Source organism: Euprymna scolopes, chromosome 5, assembly GCF_053919585.1.
Source record: "Euprymna scolopes isolate OS-2025 chromosome 5, ASM5391958v1, whole genome shotgun sequence".
NCBI classification, from domain to species: Eukaryota; Metazoa; Mollusca; class Cephalopoda; order Sepiida; family Sepiolidae; genus Euprymna; species Euprymna scolopes.
This window is the reverse complement of record NC_136486.1, coordinates 65,393,474-65,414,613: the sequence shown is the minus strand read 5'-3', so window position 1 is coordinate 65,414,613 and position 21,140 is coordinate 65,393,474. Positions and strand designations below refer to the sequence as shown.

At 32.6% G+C, this 21,140-nt stretch overlaps 1 long non-coding RNA gene across 9 annotated transcripts in view; it reads right to left on the bottom strand.

The window, feature by feature from the left end:
* The window catches only part of LOC145276823 (uncharacterized), a 102,361-nt gene that overhangs the window by 38,871 nt on the left and 42,350 nt on the right, over positions 1–21,140 (bottom strand). For 3 of the 9 annotated variants that reach the window (XR_013868029.1, XR_013868034.1, XR_013868025.1), the window contains 2 exons: positions 13,196–13,253; positions 8,057–8,240 (listed from right to left, as the gene is read on the bottom strand). This is a non-coding gene — a long non-coding RNA (uncharacterized LOC145276823). Of the gene's footprint in view, positions 1–1,936; positions 2,008–7,132; positions 7,177–8,056; positions 8,241–13,195; positions 13,254–21,140 lie in introns of those variants that run through there. The other 6 variants (XR_013868033.1, XR_013868028.1, XR_013868032.1 and 3 more) reach the window with 3 other exon arrangements.

Sequence of the window (21,140 nt, the reverse complement as noted above, 5' to 3'; positions counted from 1 at the left end):
AATACATACCCGATTTTAATTGGGATGTTTTTAAAATAATAAATACGGTTTTTCCTATATATTTTTATGCTTATTAGCTAGCTAAATGTATTTTCTTCAATTTTTATGGTAGGAAGTTATAATTTCTAGTTTTTGTTTTCTTTATATTTTAATAACATTTACTTTTTCTAAATTGTGTTTTTGGGTTTCTATTACTGTACACATAGATTCGAAAAAGTTGTCAAAATACAAATATATACCAAATAAATATTATCAAAGGCAAGATAAGTTACTTTTCTACCTAACTGGATATATTTTTCGTGTTTTTATTAAATGTAACATGTTTATTCAGCTCTAAAAACATACAGTGTTTACCAATGTATTGGAAAATTCAAGATGGCGCCTCACTCTCTCTTTAACATGGTAAGTTTGGGAAAAGGTGATATAAATTAAAAAAATAGAAAAAATAATGTTAAAAACCCGCCGAATATATATCCGAATATATGTAAACCTATGTAACATATATTGGGCGTGTTTTTAACAGTATTTTATCCAGTTTTAATTTATGGCACCTGCTTAAGTCAGCTTCTAATCCATCATGATAGGATCATTAATACTATAGACAATGATTGTAATGTCGACGTGATATACCTAGACTTTGCCAAGGCGTTCGACAAAGTGGACTTTGCAGTAACCATCGAAAAGCTCCAACATCTTGGAACTGGAGGTAAATTGATCCTATGTATTAAATCATGCCTAACAGATCGCTACCAGACAGTTGTAGTAAATGGCTCTGCATCTCCCCCGACCAAAGTGCTATCTGGCGTTCCCCAAGGTTCAGTACTTGGTCCGCTGCTGTTCCTCGTACTAATCGGCGACATAGACGAAAAAGTCAAATCGTTTTTCTTCTCAAGTTTTGTCGACGAAACCAGGATTGGCAGGAAAATAAAAGATTCTTCTGATGTACAAGCTCTCCAAGATGATCTAGACGCTATCTAGCAATGGGCGGATGACAACAATATGCAGTTTAACTCCGGGAAATTCGAGTGTATCAAATACGGTAGAAGGAAGGATCTGAGAGAAGCATCTAAGTACTCGACCCAAGACGGGAAGCTAATTAAAACCAAAGATACTGTGCGCGATCTGGGAGTAACGTTGGATTCTGTTGGTACATTCACCTCCCAGATCGACAAAGTTTGTTCAACTGCACGGAGCCTTTGCAGTTGGATTCTACGCACTTTCAAAACGAGACAAAACAACCTAATGCTGACACTCTGGAAGTCGCTGGTGTTGCCGCACATTGATTACTGTTGTCAGCTGTGGACTCCGGATAGAAAAGGTCATATTCAAGCATTAGAGGCCATCCAGAAGTCGTTTCTAAGAAAGATAACTGGTTATGGTCAATTGAATTATTGGCAACTGCTGGATACGTTGAATATCAAATCGATTCAACGCAGGCAAGAAAGATATTCAATCATCTATACCTGGCGTATGATGGAGAACCAGGTGCCCAACGCTGGTATACAGCACCATATCTCAAAACGTGGCAGAAGGTGTGTGGTACCACCCCTAACCAGTGCCAGGGACAACTGGATCCGACGACTCAGGTAATCGAGTTTAAATTCCCGGAGTCCTACGCTCTTCAATTGCCTACCACGTAACATCAGAGAGATCACGAACTGCAAAACAGAATCGTTCAAGTCGGCGCTGGATACCTGGCTGAAGTCTGTACCAGACGAACCTCAGATCCCTGGTTATACCGCTATGAGACGCAGTGAATCCAATAGCTTACGCCACATGCTTGTCTGTGTAAAGAAGGACAGCGAAACGGTGAAGCGGTCTATTGATTCGACGCCGCCTATACCGTCCCAACTGGAGGCCGTTTGCCGCAGTGACCTTGGAGGGCTCTGACCGCCGAAAGACATCACACAAAAAAAAATCCTTTTCTCAAACTCACCGTGTTAAAGAGAGAGCCCGACACCATCTTGAATTTTCCAATACATCGGTAAATACTGTATGGATTTCGAGCTGAATTATAAATATTACATTAAATAAAAACATGAAAAATATATCCAGTTTGGTAGAAAAATAACTTAGTTTACCTTTGATAATATTTATTTGTTATATATTTGTTTTTGTTTTTTGTTTTGCACAACAGTTTAGAATCTATGTGTACAGTGATACAAACCCGTGTGTTTTTATTTCTAAAAATTACCAGCGGGAGTAGCTACAAATATTCGTATTCTTATCGATCATTATTTCTGGCGGCAAAGTTTACGAATTCGCGGGATACTATTTATAGTGTGAGTAAGATGTAGGTTGGGGGAGACGCATTGTTACAGTTACGTAGTGATCGTTTGAATTTGGTGCGCGAATTCACATAAATATGATGGCATCTTCTAATAATTTAAGTACATCCCTGAAGAAGTCTACATTATAAGGTAACTTCTCTTTTCTTCGTTAATTTTGTAACTATTTTATTATATTACTTATTTTTCCAGGTAATTTTTTTTTGTTGGCTTTTTAGATTAATATATAGATAAAATCTAGAATCGACTTAATGTTATAATATTTTTTTCATGCACTGTAATATAATAAGGTAAGGTTTTATAAAAATTTTATTGAAATTATGTTGTTCACATTATTTAAAGTTATGCCGAAAAACTGTGTTAGATTACAGATTTCATCCCCTTCCTCGGTTTCGTTTTGGATTTACGATATATATTACTGTTTTTATTTTCGAGCAAACATTAATAACATAAAATTTTCCATTTATATAATAAATATTTCCTACGATGACAAAGGTCAGTTTTTAATATAGTGAAACCCCTGCTATCCCCCCCAAATAATATATATGCTTTGTAGCAGTGATTTTTCTGATTTCCATTTTCAAGGATCATGCATTGAAATAAATGATTCCACAATTTCTGTACGTCATTTTTATTTTTCGTCTTATTTATATACAAAAAGTTTCCCATATTTGTGTTCAGTTTCGCTTAGATATTATCTGTTGACTAACTTTACTTGTATTTTAAATAAAATATAACGGATTCAAAAAGATCCTCGCTAAAAATTGTCTACTTCTAAAGTCGTCTAATAAGAACAGGAAAGGGAAAATCGCTTTGTTTCTAACAGGACGCGTATTGCTGCATCTAGAAAAATGAAGACGAACAGGAAAAAGAAAATAGCTTAGTTTCTAACAGGGCGCGTATTGTTGCATCGAGAGAAAATAAAGACGAACAGGAAAGAGAAAATCGCTTTGTTTCTAACAGGAAGCGTATTGCTGCATCGAGAGAAAGTGAAGACGAACAGAAGAGAAAATCGCTTAGTTTCTAACATGACGCGTATTGCTGCATCGAAAGAAAGTGTAGACGAACAGGAAAGAGACAATAGCTTAGTTTCTAACAGGACGCGTATTGCTGCATCGAGAGAAAGTGAAGACGAACAGGAAAGAGAAAATCGCTTAGTTTCCAACAGGACGCATATTGCTGCATCGAGAGAAAGTGAAGACGAACAGGAAAGAGAAAATTGCTTAGTTACTAACAGGACGCGTATTGCTGCATCGAGAGAAAGTGAAGACGAACAGGAAAGACAAACTCGATTAATGACTAACAGGAGCCGGATGTCTGCAATAAGATTAAATCAAAGTTTAGACATAACTCAGGATCATTCATTTAATATGCATACTGATATTGTTACACTAAGATCACAAGACACAACAGAAAGAGAGCAAGATGTGACAATGTTTGCTCAAACCTCTTACTCAATAATCAGAAATTCAAGAAATATTAATTGGCTGATGGAACATTTTCATATGATTCACATAAAGAAGACAGCTGTGATCCCAATGTTAGAATTGGTCATATGAATTTGTCAACATTGTTCTGCCAAGAAGTGGCCTGCTGAAAGAAATGGACTTTGTTGCTTGGGAGGGGAAATCAATTTTCCAAAAATCCCAAATCTTCCAGAATTTTTCGGAAACCTACTCACCCATGACACAGCAAAAGCAACACACTTCCGACAAAATACAATTCAGCTTTTCAAATGACATCTTTTGGATCTGGTAGAAACGTCACATACTTTGGATTCTTAACAACTTACAAAATCCAGGGGCAATGTTATCACTTAATGGGTGATCTGCTTCCACTACCTGAACATTCCCATGAATTTGTACAAGTTTATTTTATGGGTGGTAATCAAACAGAAGCCGAACAAAGATGCACAAACGTTCAAGGTGGATTGGAATTCGACATTGTGGTGGAGTTACAGGACCTTTTACACCAACACCATAAATATGTTAGGATTTTGAAATATGCCCTAGAATGCATGCAGCATATGGGAAATCAAAAAAATCATCATAAGAGCAGACAAGCATCCATCTGGAGAACATGAACGGAGATACAATGCACCTGTGCCAGAAGAAATTGCAATCTTACTGGTCAATGAGGAACATGAACACAGAGATATTATTTTGCAATTAAGAAGTGGACAATTGCGACGTATTGCTGAGACTCACAGAGCCTATGATGCACTTCAATACCCACTTATTTTCTGGAATGGTCAAGATGGTTATCATTTTCAGCTCTGTCACAGAAACCCAGTAACAGGTCTGGATACTAATCGACTAGTTACAGCAAAATGTTTTTATTCATTTATTTTCACGGTTAGAGACAACTGTAATCATATTTTATCTTTAAAGGAAGTGACAAGTCCATTCATGGTGGACATGTATGCGAAAATAGAAACAGAAAGATTAAGGTTCATACGAAGAAATAAAAAAAAAAAAAGAGTTGATGAATATATACACCTAAGAGATGCTATAAATTCTGATGGTGATTATGCAAATATTGGACAGCCAATTATCTTGCCTTCAACCTATAGAGGAGGACCGCGATATATGCATCAACGAACTCAAGATGCAATGGCTTATATCAGAAAATCTGGTCGTGCTGATCTTTTCATTACATTCATCTGTATTCCCAAGTGGACTGAAATCAAAGATTAACTTTTTCAATACCAAACAGCCAAGGATCGCCATGATTTAATTGCTCGGGTATTCCATGAAAAGCTAAAACAAAATGTCTATGGCTTATCAAAGAAGAAAGAATGTTTGGTGAATTAAATGCTTGCATGACAACAATTGAGTGGCAAAAGTGAGGACTGTCTCATTCTCACACCTTGATTTGGTGTAAAGGGAACATTAGAGGAGATGCCATAGACAAAATTATTTTAGCTGAGCTGCCAGGTGAAACTGTTGATATATAACTTTTTGAAATCATCAAAACACAATTAACCCATGGTCTATATGGAGTGCTCAATCCAGCATCACCATGTATGCAAGATCGCAAATGCTGTAAAAAGTATCCGAAGCCTTTTATTGCAGAAACACAGACGGATTACAATGGATATCCTCTTTATCGCAGGCGAACACTCGAACACGGAGGCCACTCAACGACCTTAGTTGTTAGAGGACAAGTAATAAATGTGGATAATCGATGGGTAGTGCCATATAATAGTTTACTATGTAAAACCATTAAGGCACACATCAATGTGGAATATTGCAGTTCGGTCAAAGCAATTAAATACATAACAAAATATATCAACAAGGGTAGTGATATGGCTACTTTTAGAATTGGTGATGAAGCTGAAAGATATGGAATCCAAATTTTTCAGACAGGCCGATACATCTCCAGTAACGAAGCTATACGGAGGATCTTTGGATTTGAAATACACCAACGATTCCCGATGGTGGTTAATTTAGCAGCACATCTTGAGAATGGACAGAGAGTTTATTTCAATGAGGACACAGCACAAGCTTTAGCTCAAACACCACCTCAAACTACGTTAACAGCATTTTTAAATATTGTTTACTAGCAGATGTATCCGACGATGCCCGGATCAGGATTTACACTTACATCTCTATACAAAATTAGTTTACTCTTGGAACAGTTTCATAATAAAAATAAATATCGTAGGTATTAAAAGTAACGTTAAATTCTTTAAAAAAATGAAGTAAAAACGGAAGGGAACTGAGGCATGTGCGTATTATGTTTTTACTAAGCCGTCAACCCTTTGTAAGTAAAAAATAAATTACACGAGTTGAGATCTAAACAGAATCCTAAAGACAGTGAGTCAAGTACGATCACCATTAGGCCAGTCTGCCACAAGTGTTTTCAAACCTACTTATTCATAACATAAAGAAAGCTGCCATGTGAATTCTCTGCTCATGCACAGGTGTCAAACAAGCAAAAATCTGATAACACAAAAGTACCTATATTAATTTATTTTTATTTCGGACTATTATTCTCATCTTTATTAGTTGTTGTTTTTTTTTATCTTTTATTGGTTATTGTTTATTCACAACCTTTCGGCCAACTATTCCTCTTGCCTTCGTCAGATGGTAATCGCGACGGATAGGAACTTAGAATCTCCTAACTGCATTCTCAGCAATCACTGCCATCCGTAGTTCTTGTCGTCTCACCACATTTTCGGCCAAGTAAACCTCTGGCACGCTTTGGGTGGGATTGAAACCGCTATCTTCAGACAATGTTCATCTGGAACTGTAGAGATTTACTTGGCCAAAAATGTGGTGAGATGACAGCAACTACGGATGGCAGTGATTGCTGAGAATGCAGTTATGAGATTCGAAGTTCCTATACGTAGCGGTTACCACCTGACGAAGTCCAGAGGAATAGTTGGCCGAAACGTTGTGAATAAACAATAACCAATAAAAGATGAAAAACAACAACTAATAAAGATGAGAATGATTGTCCGAAATAAAAATAAATTAATATATCTAATTATCATCTCAAAAATGAATTCCAATTAAGGAAAAATATATACAAAAGTACCTATTTTTCCATTTTGAACCCTTAGCAGCTGTTTTTTTTTTCTGGGTGAAAATAGATTACAAAATTTCCACATGTCTGAATACTTTATATACTAAATTTCAAGTTTGTACATAAAAGATTCGTTGCGTATGTAGGTTGAGATTTGTCCTCATAAACATATACCTTCTAATTTTCATAAATATATAAATAAATAATATTATCAGCAAATACACTGATTCTACGCAATTTCTCTTCATTGGTTATAGTCAGCTTTTTCTATGGGATACTTGCCGAGCATTTTTTCATTATAAAATAATACCTACCTAGTGTTTTGCTGAATACAAAATATTGAAACGAGAGAAAATCACTGAAAGACAAGAAATGTTGAAAAGTATTGAAGCAAATGTATATAAAGTACGTAAAATTATTAAATATGCATATTAGTTTTTTTTTATATTCCTGCTCCGACATATTAGAGAATTGGCTTCCAATTTAACATCAAGTAAAAGAGGACTATAGTTTAATAAGATAATTGTTGTGTCTGCACAAATAATTAACACGAACACGAAAGTAAAGGTATACAATAATATATTAGGAAGAAAAGTATATACATATTTACATGTCTTCAGATATACTTCAGTTGGAGATATTCCGGCAGGTGCCGTGTTGCATGTCTTACTGGAGGCAGCATATGCGCCTTGCCTATTTGGCAGTCGTTGCCGGACTCGCCCTGTATTGGTGATTGATACCTTTATATATCTCACTCACCCGCCTATGTTAATTAGTGGGCGTCTCCACAACAATAATAACAGATCACACACACGTTCTCATTATTATAGATAAATGATACTATCAGCGAATACACCGTAATTCATTGCAATTACGCTGACTTCAATAATATTAGTAACCTGTTTCTATTGGACTTCTGCCAACCATTTCTCATTATAACCTTATCCTTAGTGTTTTGCTAAAAAAAAAATATAGAAATGAGAGAAAATAAACTGAAAGACAAAAAACGTCGAAACGTATGGACACAAATGTGTATAAAATACAAATATATATATATATATATATATATATATATATATATATATATGCTCATTCGTTTTTTTATATGCCTGCTCCAACATATTAGAGAAGTTGCTTACAATTAAACATTGAGTAAAAGAAAACTAGTTTAATAAGTTAATAAAAGATCATAGGCAATTAAGATTTGATAAACAATCAACGAAAACAAAAGCAACAGATTATTTTTAAAATTTTCAGCCATGCAAATTACAAACAACTTTATTCATTTATTATTAAAGAAATAAACGGGTAGACAAATTTACTAAAAAGTGAATAATTGAATTAAACAGTTGTTTTATCAGGAATTATTTTCGTCAAGTTCTCAGCTGTAATTTCTCAGTCACTTGCCACTATCATGCCATTCTGAAAAAAATAATTACATTAAGATAATAATATAAAAGCATTGAACATATATTAGGACTTAATACTCATAGTTTATAAATAAAACATAAAACGTATATCAATGATAATATACATGAATTATATGATATTATGATTGATCCAAATGTATTGCGATAATGACATCGTAAAAGGAATTTAATCATTCAACGAAAACACAAAAAACACATTTAAGATTTTTAAAGCCATACACAAAACAAAAAAACTTCATTATTTTAACTAAAGAAATTAAAGTGTAGTCAAATTTATTAAAAACTGAATAATTGATTTCAACGGTTGTTTCATCATGGATTATTTTCGTAAAGTTCTTAGCTGTAATTTCCAAGTCACTTGCAACAATCATGCCATTCTGTAAGAAAAACTAAGTAATTAAATTCAGATAATAATGAAAAAACTATGGAAAATATATTATGAATTACTATTTATAATTTATAAATATATTATGAAATATATATTAATTCCAATACCTATGATTTATGATATATATTATGCTTTATCGTAATGTGTATTATTGCCATAATAACAACGTTAACGGAATTTATCTTAGGCGCCATAATAAATATTTAATATTGTTCATATGAAAGCTTAGCGCGTTGTTATATGCATTATGAATTTATGATGTTGATGTGTACGTCAGAGTATAAACTGATTCTCACACTATGAAGTAATGTTTAATAATAATATTAGTAATAATTGACTTTATGAATGTTAATGTTTACCTTATGTTCAATAACAAGCATTTCTTAATAATTATAGGGAAATTATATTGTTATGAAGTTGTGTATGTTCATGTTATTAAATGGAAAATTCTAATACTAAAAAATCACTTAGATTAACATTCTCCTGAGGAATTATCACAATACAACACGGGACTAAAACCTGTCTTCCCCAACAGTAAAAAGTTCAGACAAATGTTTTGTGTTGACTTTCACGTACAATATATTCGTTTTTACCTAAAGTCTTTGTTTGAGTCATTTTTTATGATCCTTAGTTTATATTATACGATATTAGTTCACTGATTACTAATTCACTGATAATTATAGAATGTGAGCTCATTTGAGGTGTAAAAATTCCAGATATTTACTCATATATATTTTTTACTTATCACAATGATAGTAATACGAACCGTGCACTGATTGTGTAAATATAAATATCTAAAATTTCTGTAAATATTGAACAAAAAATATCGTACATCAACCAACAAATATTCTCCATATTTCAATTTCTTTGCAGATAAATATTTATGTGACATAGAACGTGTACAACCTAATTAGAACATTAATCTGCTTTGCAATGATCTTATGCAGATCTTTTCATCAATTAATCAATATTCAGTGAATATTTATTTCTTTGAAAAACCTCATTTACTTTAGCTTTAAATTTTAGACAGTTTATTGAATTATCATCATGAAATGGATTTCGATTAATATCTAAATGATGTACGTGCATGATGTTTTGCAGTAAACGTCATTTTCGTAAGTGGCCATGTAATTACTGAACAACTGCCCATATCGAAGAATTAATTCTCCTCGACATGGGACGGGTAATGCTCTCGTGATTAAGAATTTAAATTATTAAAAAACATAATAGGAATTATAAAAAGCAGGAAAAATGTAGGAAATATTTATAAATTCTGAATCTGGAATTTAAATAATGTATATAAATTTATTTTAATGTATAAAAAAAGTTTATTTTAATGTATAAAACTTATATCACTCTTTCCTAAGTTAATATTAAATATCAATACCTCGAAAATTATAAGCACGACATGATTTGGAATTATAAATAATCGAATATATATATATATATATATATATATATATATATATAGTAATAATAGGCAATAATATATATAAGACGACCTTGAATCTTTAACCATAAATGACTTTAAAATATATAAGAAATGCAGGTCATAATTGTTTACAAATTCGGACAGCCGGAGGTAAAAACATCAGCTATTAAGAAAAACACGAGCATCGTGGCCGGTAATCAATCATAAACTGGACAGCTCTGGGAAGGCTATAGACATATTTCGTTCTTGGTTCTTGTTTTCTCTATTATTCCGCATCGGGCCAAACGGATTGCTGAAGACCTATACTTGCAGCGACTGAAACGTGTTTAACAGGAGTCAGCATTGGTGAATCGCAGAGAGATTCCTTATCTTCACAATAACGCAAGGCCACATGTCGTGCAGTTTGTCCGGAATGCAATACAGCAAATTGAACGGGAGGAATCCTGTCATCAACATTATTCACATGCACTTATGCTATCCGATTACCACGGCTTTCATTCGATTGATAATTATCTAAATATAAGTTACACGCATTGTCAAACGTTTTACTTTTTTTCGTTTTAAAAAGGGCAGAACTTTAGTGGTTACATTCCATATATGTATATATGAAAATAGCACTGAAGGTGAGAACAGTTGTCCGACTAATTCAAATAATTCGAATAAAAACAGGGCAACACATTAGGAAATAAATATATTTATATTATTAGTTATCATATGGATGTGATTTTTCACCGAATGCACTTTCATGAATAGGTTAAATAAATCTACGAACTTCTTATTTTTGTAAGAAAACGTACCCCCACGTATATCATAGATACTGTATTTTAAGTACTCATAGTTCTATTTAACTTTTTTTATAAAACACAGGTGACATAATCTCATAAGCCGTTTAACGATTTTTTTTCACTAAAAACGGAAATATCTCCCAAAATGTAAATTAAAATATTCATGTTTCAAAATCACAGCATGTTGTCTAGTCAACATTTGATCTTGAACCGATACAGCGTCGTCTTAGACAGTTTAAGGTAGGTTTACATTGTACATAGCAATAGTGCGGCAGTTGCAATATTTTCATTTTCATTATAACGTCAAATTCTGATGACTTATCTTATTTAACAAAGTTGTCTTTATTTCTAGTTTTATTTGAACATGACCTCCGTAAATTAAGCCCTTTTCTCTGAAAGAAATGATGACAGGCACGTGGTAAAAGTATAAATATCAGACTGTAATAATGGATGAGAGTTCTTTTTTAACGGCATGGCTATTACAAGCAGTATATATGTTCAAAGTACTAAGCAATTGGTAGATCAAATATGAAATAATCAAAGAGAGAAATCGCCACCGTCATATGTCTAAAAGTAATGTGCAACCGTACCTTTCGAAACACGTTGTTTATAAGATAAGGCATGATTTATTACTAACCGCACTAACGTTAGCAGATGTACGAAATTTCTAGGCCAGTCCTGTTTTTTGGAGATTGTTTTCTCGTTCTAATTTCATTTTGTTTAAAATTACTTACGGTGGTCAGCGTCACCTGATTATGTATATTATTTATACATTTTTTACCTGAAAAAGATTTAAGCTTATTTATCGATGTTGTGTAAAATTTAAAACTAATACTTGCTGCAAATACATAGCATTGAGTGTTCGAAATATAAGCTAATTTATGTATATTAATTCCAACACAGTTAATATGGGTTGACTATGTTTGGAAGGGAAATGTATAAAAATTAAATTCAATTAAATATTACTCGCATTCATTACTTGATGCTAATCTGTTGTCTAAAAAATAATGCTGGCAGGCATATGAAAGTCATTGGCATTGTTATAAAAAAACATAAGGACGCATGAAATCATATCACTTTTATGTATTTAGTCGTAATTAAAAATGCATGCAAAAACTAACGACGTTTGTTTCCCGACGGTTTTCCATCTGTATTAGTTAATCACAGTGGATATATATTACAATGTAATGATATAGTTATGTTAAAAATTATCAATCTTAACTTTTATATTAAACATTAATTTGCAGTTAACTCACCAAGTGACACGTTGTTATATTGTCTATTTATAAAGGACGTGTTTGATTATCTTATCAGAGTTAATGTTGTTGTGCGTGTGATCATGCATTTTCAATTACCTCTGCTTCTTGGTCAATCAGGAACATCTCGTCTGGGAGGGAGACTTGATACCTGGTTTTGGGGACGAAGATTTATTTCACTCCATAACAAGAAATTCGTTCCATAGTTTTTTTATTCACCTTCCAGATCGTTCGCAGAAGAATGCAAAGTGAATTCGGCATGTGTTGTTTTTTTTCTTCTAGGTCTTATTTCTATCACGTCAGCGTTCGCTCCGTTCCAGCGAAGAGGAGGAGACAACGGCGAAGCCGTCCGCTCTCTTCCAATTCTCAAGCAAATCTCCTCGATTCATCTAACCTGATCACATGACTCACACGCAATCCAATCAGCTGATCTTGACTTCCCGTCAGCGTGTCTACACTATAATTCACTCTCTCTGTCTCTCTCTCTGTATATATATATATATATATATATATATATATATCCATTCTCTAACAACGTTATGTACTAGGAATCTGTATATATTTCTCTAATTTAAGTTAGTGTTATTCCAGCAATTAATGCACCATTTTTTTTCATCATTCTTTTTTTTTATTTTGAGTAGTATACAAAGGAATAACATTATTGTATTATTTTATTTTTTCCAAAATAGAACAACAATAGGGGTGTTAAAACTGCACTTGATAACGGATGTCCAGATAGAATTGAGCGATAAAGTAGACAAGAAACTGTTTGCTTGATAGTTCATGTTTTTTAACGTTTTTTCCTTTGTTTAAATTTTAGATTGCAAGCTCAATTCCTATTGATAAACAATCGAACCTAAGCTAAAAAAGTGAGCAAACGAGTGACGGTATATTCTATTTTATGCGTAAATCCCATTTAATAAACAATTATTTAAAAATATAATTTCTTATTCATTGGAAAGTTTTACTTGTTAGAAAACTAGTTCTAGACACTTTCATGCATATGACCTCTATTATTACATTTAATCTGAGGAATATATTTATTATTTACATTATTTTGTGTGGTAAAGAGTGATATTTACTTACCAGTTAAAATAGTTTCAAGAAACTTTACACTTGTCTACCTTGCCTCTGTCGTTTTCACCTGGAATATATTAAAATGATATCAAATTAATACAATCTAAACTTTGTACTTAATCATACATGACGTTACATATCATAAAAATAAAAGTGGTCTTGAAATTAAACACGGTTTTCGCCTACTTTAAAAGATTTCACATTATCAAGATTTAATAGAAAATTGGCATAGTAAGCATCAAACTTAGAAAATTTATATTATAATCAAAGTAGTCGGTGTTTAAATAAGAACAGTCTTCAAAGTAATAAAGATAAATGTTAAGAAATCAACTAAAATTAAAAAAAAATATTTTCAGGCTTAATAAAGGAAAACTGCCAACAATGCTTAAAGTCTAATTAAACAAAGCCAACTACGAGTCAATAAAGCGCATATATGGATTAGATTCAAATAAAAAGGTTAATCTTCTAAATAACAAAACTTAATTAAAAGTCAGTAACAACCTTATTTTCATTAAATGATCTTAATTTAAATAAAAAATTGTAATAATATATTATCATATCAATTTTCAGTTAAACTAAGCATATCATTTAAGTAACAAATATTTATTTCGAATTACAAAAGTCAAATGCAACTAAAATTGATCATATTAAAAGTAAGAACTGCGACGTATCGATAATTAAAACAAAATAGATTCAACTATAACCTAGAACAGTTCATATTCTGATCTTAAGAAAATGGAAACAAATATTCAACAAAAAATCAAACCCCGCTATTAATAACAATAAACTAGTGAATTAAGAAATAACAGTTTCATTAATAAACATACCTCCAAATGCTTAAAAATTCAAATGAAAGTGAACAACAATTCGTTTTAAGTTAGAATAGTTGATCTCTATATATTAAGTTAGTTCAACATCAAAGTAAAATGCTTCATTTACAATCGACTACTATTTTAAATAGTAAATATCGAATTAACAACAATGCCTAGTTTCAATTAATAAAAATCAAAATATTTTTAATTAACAATAAAAAGTGAAATACAATGCCCTTACTTCAAAATAAAAATGTTGAACTTGATACATATAGAACTCAATTGTAGAGAAATTACACACTTGGCATTATTTGTATATGGTCGGTAACAACTTGAATTTTAATATACACATTTTGAAAATATGTAGTACGAGTGGCGTGCAATAAGTAATGGCCGTGACCCACTTCCAAAATGTTCGATCTAGCTGAAACTTTGCATGTGCAATAATTTATATATCTACGGGTGATGTGGCAAATTACAGCTCTGAACTAATTGTGGTTTCTGTTTTACAGGTGTGTGTACTGAGTCAGGGGTGAAATGGAGCCTATTGAATGTTGAGCAGTGATCCAGTTTTTGTATTTGAAAGGACGCACACCACAGGAGACTTTTAACGAAATGAAAGAAACTCATGGTGATAATGTCCTTTCATATGACCTTGTAAAACCCTGGCATCGTGAATTCAAACATGACCGGAAGTGCGTGGAAACAGCTCCCAGACCTGGTCGCCCCACTTCTGCCACTGATAAGGCATCTGTCGGTCAGGTTAAGGCTGCCATTTTGGAAGATCGGCGCGTTACTATTCGCCAAATAGCCCAAGATGTCAAGATTATTATAGGATCCCTGGAAACTATAATTCTTGACCATTTGCATATGCATAAGATGTCTGCCAGATGGATTCCCAGGTTGCTCACACCATTCCAGAAGCGAGAATGCGTCGAGTGCTCGAGGATACATTTGGAGATGTGCCAAGAAGATGAGTCAAAGTTTTCCAAAAGACAGATTACACAGGATGAAACCTGGGTCCATCACTACGATCCAGAGACCAAATCCCAGTCAATGCAGTGGAAGCACTTGGACTCACCACCTCCAAAGAAGGCAAGGGTGCAACCCTCCGCTGGAAGGTCATATTCACAGTCTTTTGTGACCAAAACGAAGTAGTGATGGCAGATTTTCTGGCAAAGGGTACCACAATTACAAGAGCCTATTATGCTTCACTTTTGAGGAAATTAAGGGAAGCTATAAAAATCAAGAGGCGGGCAAGATCCGCAAAGGTACCCTCCTCCTGCAGGACAACGCTCCGGTCCACAACTCGCATGTCGCACGAACAGAAGCACGAGAATGTGGTTATGAAATTCTCGCCCATCCTCCATACTCTCCTTACATGGCACCCTCTGACGTTCTCCTCTTCTCGGCCATGAAGTTGTTTTTGAAAGAAAAGCATTTCTCAGATGATGCAGCTTGTATTTCTGAAGTCACGTCGTGCTTGGAGTGTTCTACAAAAACGGTCTCAAGAGCTGCATCAAACGATGCGAGAAATGCATAACTCTGGGTGGTTCCTATGTAGAGAAAGACTAATAACGGTGCCGAGTTTCGTTGCTCTACTGGGATCAACGAATGTTTCACATTCCTATACTTTTATTGAAATTCAAATCGGTGAGATCGCCTATTTTTCAATCAAATCGATTGATTTTTTTAGTTGAATACACATTACGGTGCACCGGGAAAAAGATTCACATTCCTCTACGGAGTTACTTAGTGCACAATACATTGTATTTTACATTGCACTGTAAAAAAAAACCTACCGGCGGTTTTATAAAATGATTTCTTATATAAAATTGTTTGAATAAGAGTTAAAAATGCAAAAGTCAAGTATCATGCTTCGATTATGATCTAAACAGAAACATTCATTTCGAACGCGTCCCTATCATATCAAAGAACTTACTTTTGATTTTAAGTGTTTCGTCTTTCAGCTTGTGAGATAATAATGTAAGTTTAAAATTAACATGATATATCTCATGTTTCAGTTTTGTTTGGAACAGAAACATTTACTTCGAACGCGCCCTTGTTATATCAAAGAACCTGCTGTTGATTTTATATACTGGACTTTTCTGCTGGAGTAGTAATAAAACCTCTCAAATGCACTTCTGGTGTTAGGATGTTTAACGTGATAAATTTGGTCAAAATCCGCTGGTCCTTCTGTCATCGAAGTTTTTCGATTATCAATATTTATCGGAGACTACCTGATACAAAGTATTTTTAAGAACACAAGATACATAATGTACATATGTGTGAAATTTTATAAAAATCAGCCCAGCCGTTGCGGAGTCCATGAAATTCTCTGTCTCTTTCTCTTCCTTTCTGTCTCTCTCTCTCTCTCCCACACATACGCAGTTCCTTTTCTATAATTTTAGAGATTTAAAAGACGATATTTAACGCACGAAAGATTAAAAACAAATTCATTCATTCATAATTGATTACATTTAGAATAATAAAAAAAGTTTTGCCTATGCTTAATTAGCAACTAAAACCGTAATTTCTAAAATTATTAGCTATTCAGCATGATATGTTTGTTTCTGTCGCAATAACGCATACACATGTGTATAGATTTAAAAATAGTCTTTGAATAATTAGAATCGACACAGACACAGTGGTTGTTTTAAAAAATCCACTTACGAAAAATAATCAAGAGAACAACGGGTAAAACACTAAAAAATAATATTGAGAATCTCCACATGTAGTAAATGAGTGTATGGTATATTATTATACTCCGATTGTGTGGCTGGAAAACAGAAAAATGTGAATTATAGGAGGTCAACGGAACACTAAGGGTAGTATGATGTTCAGAAGTGTATGCGGGTATATATATATATATATATATATATATATATATATATATATATATATATATATATATATATACAGAGAGAGAGAGATAGGGAGAGAAAGAGAGAGAGAGCGTGTCAGTAAGTGATGAAAAAAATCCAATAACGTGCTTGATCGTCGATGTGAGAGCTGAAGATACAATATTTATTTTTAAAAAAACATATAAACATATTTCAAAGGTGTATCATATATATATATATATATATATATATATATATATATATATATATATATATATATATATTGTGCGTATGTGTGTGTGTGTGTGTGTGTGCGAAGTGCTTTGTTGATGAAGACAAATTTACATTAAAATAAGTTACAAAAATATTTTTAATATACAAAAATGTGTATTTTTCTAAGAGATTAATGTTTTAGCGTTCATAATTTACATACAATTTTGGGCATATGGTTCGTGTGTATATAGCGTGATCTGTGTATCCGATTTTTAGAAACTATGCATTAAATTATGCTATATTTCGGTAATAACCTGTTAATGTCGTCTTCTAAGCGGGTTTTTTTTGCCTAGTCTATAATCGTAGACATATGGAATTAGCATGCCTCTGAAAGAAAATAATCAAATGGAGTTTAATCGTACGAACGAGGTGGTCACTTTATATGCCGAATTCATTAAATTATTCATTCATCAAATGTTTCAGTAAATTTATTGTATAATTTGTAATTGTCTAAGGTCTTTCGTAACGAATTGCCGAATCAAGCAAAACTCAAAATTACACATATTTGATTAAGCTGCTATTAAAAGAAAGAGTGTTATCAACTCAGACCCTCACCTGTATTGATCGGTTTCGTGGACGTCACGTCACAAATGGACAAAGAATAAAACAAATAAAATAAAATCTGGGTCGGCAATTTTTCCTTCTCAAAAATTTTGTTCATTACCGTTATAATTGTTTAAATACGACTTTAATGTCGCTCGCCATCGTCCATCTCGCTCGGTGTACAATGTTCTTCGGTCTCACGCCTGCTGTAGCCAGTTATTTCTCACCTTCATAATTATACGTCCATTTTCTCAAAAGTCGCACTTTGCTCCCTGACTTTATGCCGAGCACAGCCGATCCATTCTCGTCCTCGACTCTACACGTCCACTTTCTTCGACGTCCACATTTTTCTTCCCGACCACGTTATTGATTTTCTCATTTCTTACCTTCTTCTCGCGCACACTTTCTATGCGTATGTGTTTTTTTCGATTGCTGCTGCTACTGCTAATTTCATAACATGCTGGGCATCTTTTGATAATGCCAATAATTTCCAACTCACTTATATTCACTATGTTACACTTTGTTTCCAAAAACATACTTTATTAAAACATTATCTCATCTTATCTTAATCAACTCCTGAAAATATTCATTATAATTATTAGTAATCAAATTTTTGCAATACCTATAGATAGACAAAACGTAACAAATATAACTTTTCTTGCTGATTATGTGTTTCTTCTCGACATATTATTGAAATTAACGAGAACTAAGGAAACCCAATATATGATTAATAGTAATGCCTAATATCCCGTAACCTAAATCGTGACACACAGATTTTGACTGCACACTCATTCTACATCTGAACAGCCTCGCGGCTGCAAGGAAAAAAAAACTCCTTTTTTTTTTAATTTCCATTTGGTTTTCCTTCAGTGTTCCTGTTCATATGTTTTACTAACCCGATGGATCGACGAAGAATCGAACACGTTCTTGACACTTATGAAGCATATATAATTTATTCTTTTTGATTTTCGCACAAATAAAGATAATTCGAATCATCTAAAAAATAAAAAGGGCATGAATAAGCCAAAGATTTTTTTAGTTATTAAAATTAGTGTTTAAATAAAAGAATGCTAACCAAATGCACAATGTATATATATATATATATATATATATATATATATATATATATACATATATATATATAGTAATTTATAAAATATATATGGCGATTAAGCTACACTGAATATTCTGCGTTTCATCCAACTATAGGATTCGTCAGGCTTATGCGCGAATTCTGTCGTTGCTTCTTGTTTTTATATATGTTGAGGATTTCTAGTTGGCCAATCAGCTTCCTAGTATCCACCCCGCCCCTTCCTATCAGCCAATGGCCATGCATTTTATCAAACAAAGGATCTGTTTTAGAACTAGGTTAGTGGTTTTAGGTGGCCGTTCTCCTTTTTTTATACATATAAATATACCTATGTGTACACAATAATGCACATATATATATACATATATACATATATATATATACATATATGTGTGTGATCGTTTATGTATATTCATGTTTATTTAATTTATTTATTTGTTTGTTTTCTATTGTTATTGTTAGTTTTAAAGCTATTGTGTATCGCTATCCTAGAGTAAGTTTTATTTTGTGAACACAGTTGTTTGCTATTTCCCGCCTACAGTTTAATAGATTTTGAGGTTCTTTAAAGTACAGGATAGAAAATTTTTCATGAAGGCATAATTTACATGGGTCGTCTAAATGTCTGCATGTGGTAGCTTGTCTCATTATTTTCCATTCGACTACCGGCGAATGTCCGCTTTCTTTGAGTTCCCAGTATTTATTCGCTAGTGTTGATTTTATACGGTGTTTTTATTTTTGAATGTGCTTTTGTGGTCATAGTATCGGGTTTTGAAATCTAAGGAAGTCATGCCTATGTAATATTTCTTGTTATTCGGGTTTTCTTTCGCAAATATTGTTGCTTGATAAACTACGCTTTTTGTTAGACATTTATTTTGGAATGGCAAAGTGTGCGGTGTCTACAATTGTATTTATCTTGTTCGTTATTAGTATTTTTATTTATGGTATGGTTGTTCTTGTCCGGGGTTGGTTTGTTATTATTATTATTATTATTATTATTATTATTATTATTATTATTATTATTATTATAAATAGTGGATACAAAAAATATATATCAAATATAAGCAAGAAAACACTAACAACTATAATAAAATTAAAAACAGAAGAAAAAGAACTATAATTTGGTATACGGCCCCATACAATCAAATGTTAAAAACAAAACTTGGCAAGAAATTTCTAGATCTTATTGAAAAACACTTTCCCGCAACCAACCCCTTACACAAAATCTTCAATAAAAATACCTTGAAGTTATCTTACAGTTGTTGCGAAAATTTAGAGATGATAATTAAGGCACATAATAACAAAATACTAAATGAAAACAATGTAAAAAACAACAAAATAAACAATAAAAAAGTAGACACCATGACAGAAATAAAACCAACACTAGCAGAAATAATAATAATAATAATAATAATAATAATTATATATATATATATATATATATATATATATATATATAATATAAATAATAATATATATATGCATATATATATGGGTGTTTTTGTATATTGATATTCATAATAAAAACCGCTTTTTTGCTATAAATTTAAAAAGAACATACAACTTTGTTATATATGATTTGTGGGATTGCATTTACTAGAAAAATATCTAGCAAATGTTTATATTCTTTGAAAAATTTATTTTAATTAATTTCCATATTAGTGTTTTCGGTTTCGTATGGAGGTAGCGTCTTTAGTAAACTATTACGCGCAATTATATTCATGCAGATATTCTACATGATTTATGCTTGCGTAATATTGCGAAAAAAAATTATAGTGAACACAAACCTCCTCCGATGTATATTTATGTATGTATGTATGTGTATATATATATATATATATACATATATATATATGTGTGTGTATTTGTTTTAAAAATTTTGCCTTCAAAAATCCTCTGTCAGTTTTTCGTCTATAGACATGAGACTTAATACATGTAGAATTCAAACCCATGCGGACCTTTAGATTTGCGTTTTAGCCAGAGAAAATTGGTACGAAAGTGTGAAAATGAAAAAGATTGAAATTTGTCAGGTGAAGGTGGAAGGACGGTAATTACGAATCTGCCAGCATGACGTAGTAGGTATAGGTTCATGTTTTGATTTTTAGATCCGCAGTAAATATATCTTTATAGCTCAGAGTTCATTAACGTCAGGGGAAAAATAAATCGGAAACTAAAGATTTTGGTTTGGAATCTCTATATTGGCGCACGGGTCATTTTTTTTTTAACTTTTTAAATTACTACGATATATATTGGGCCCAATATAATATAATAATAAATATGAAAGCTGCAGTAATCAAAATACCATATGCAAGCGTATTTTACGAGCGTGAAATGCCGGGCGGCCTGCTAGTGTGTATACACACACACACACACACACACACACACATATATATATA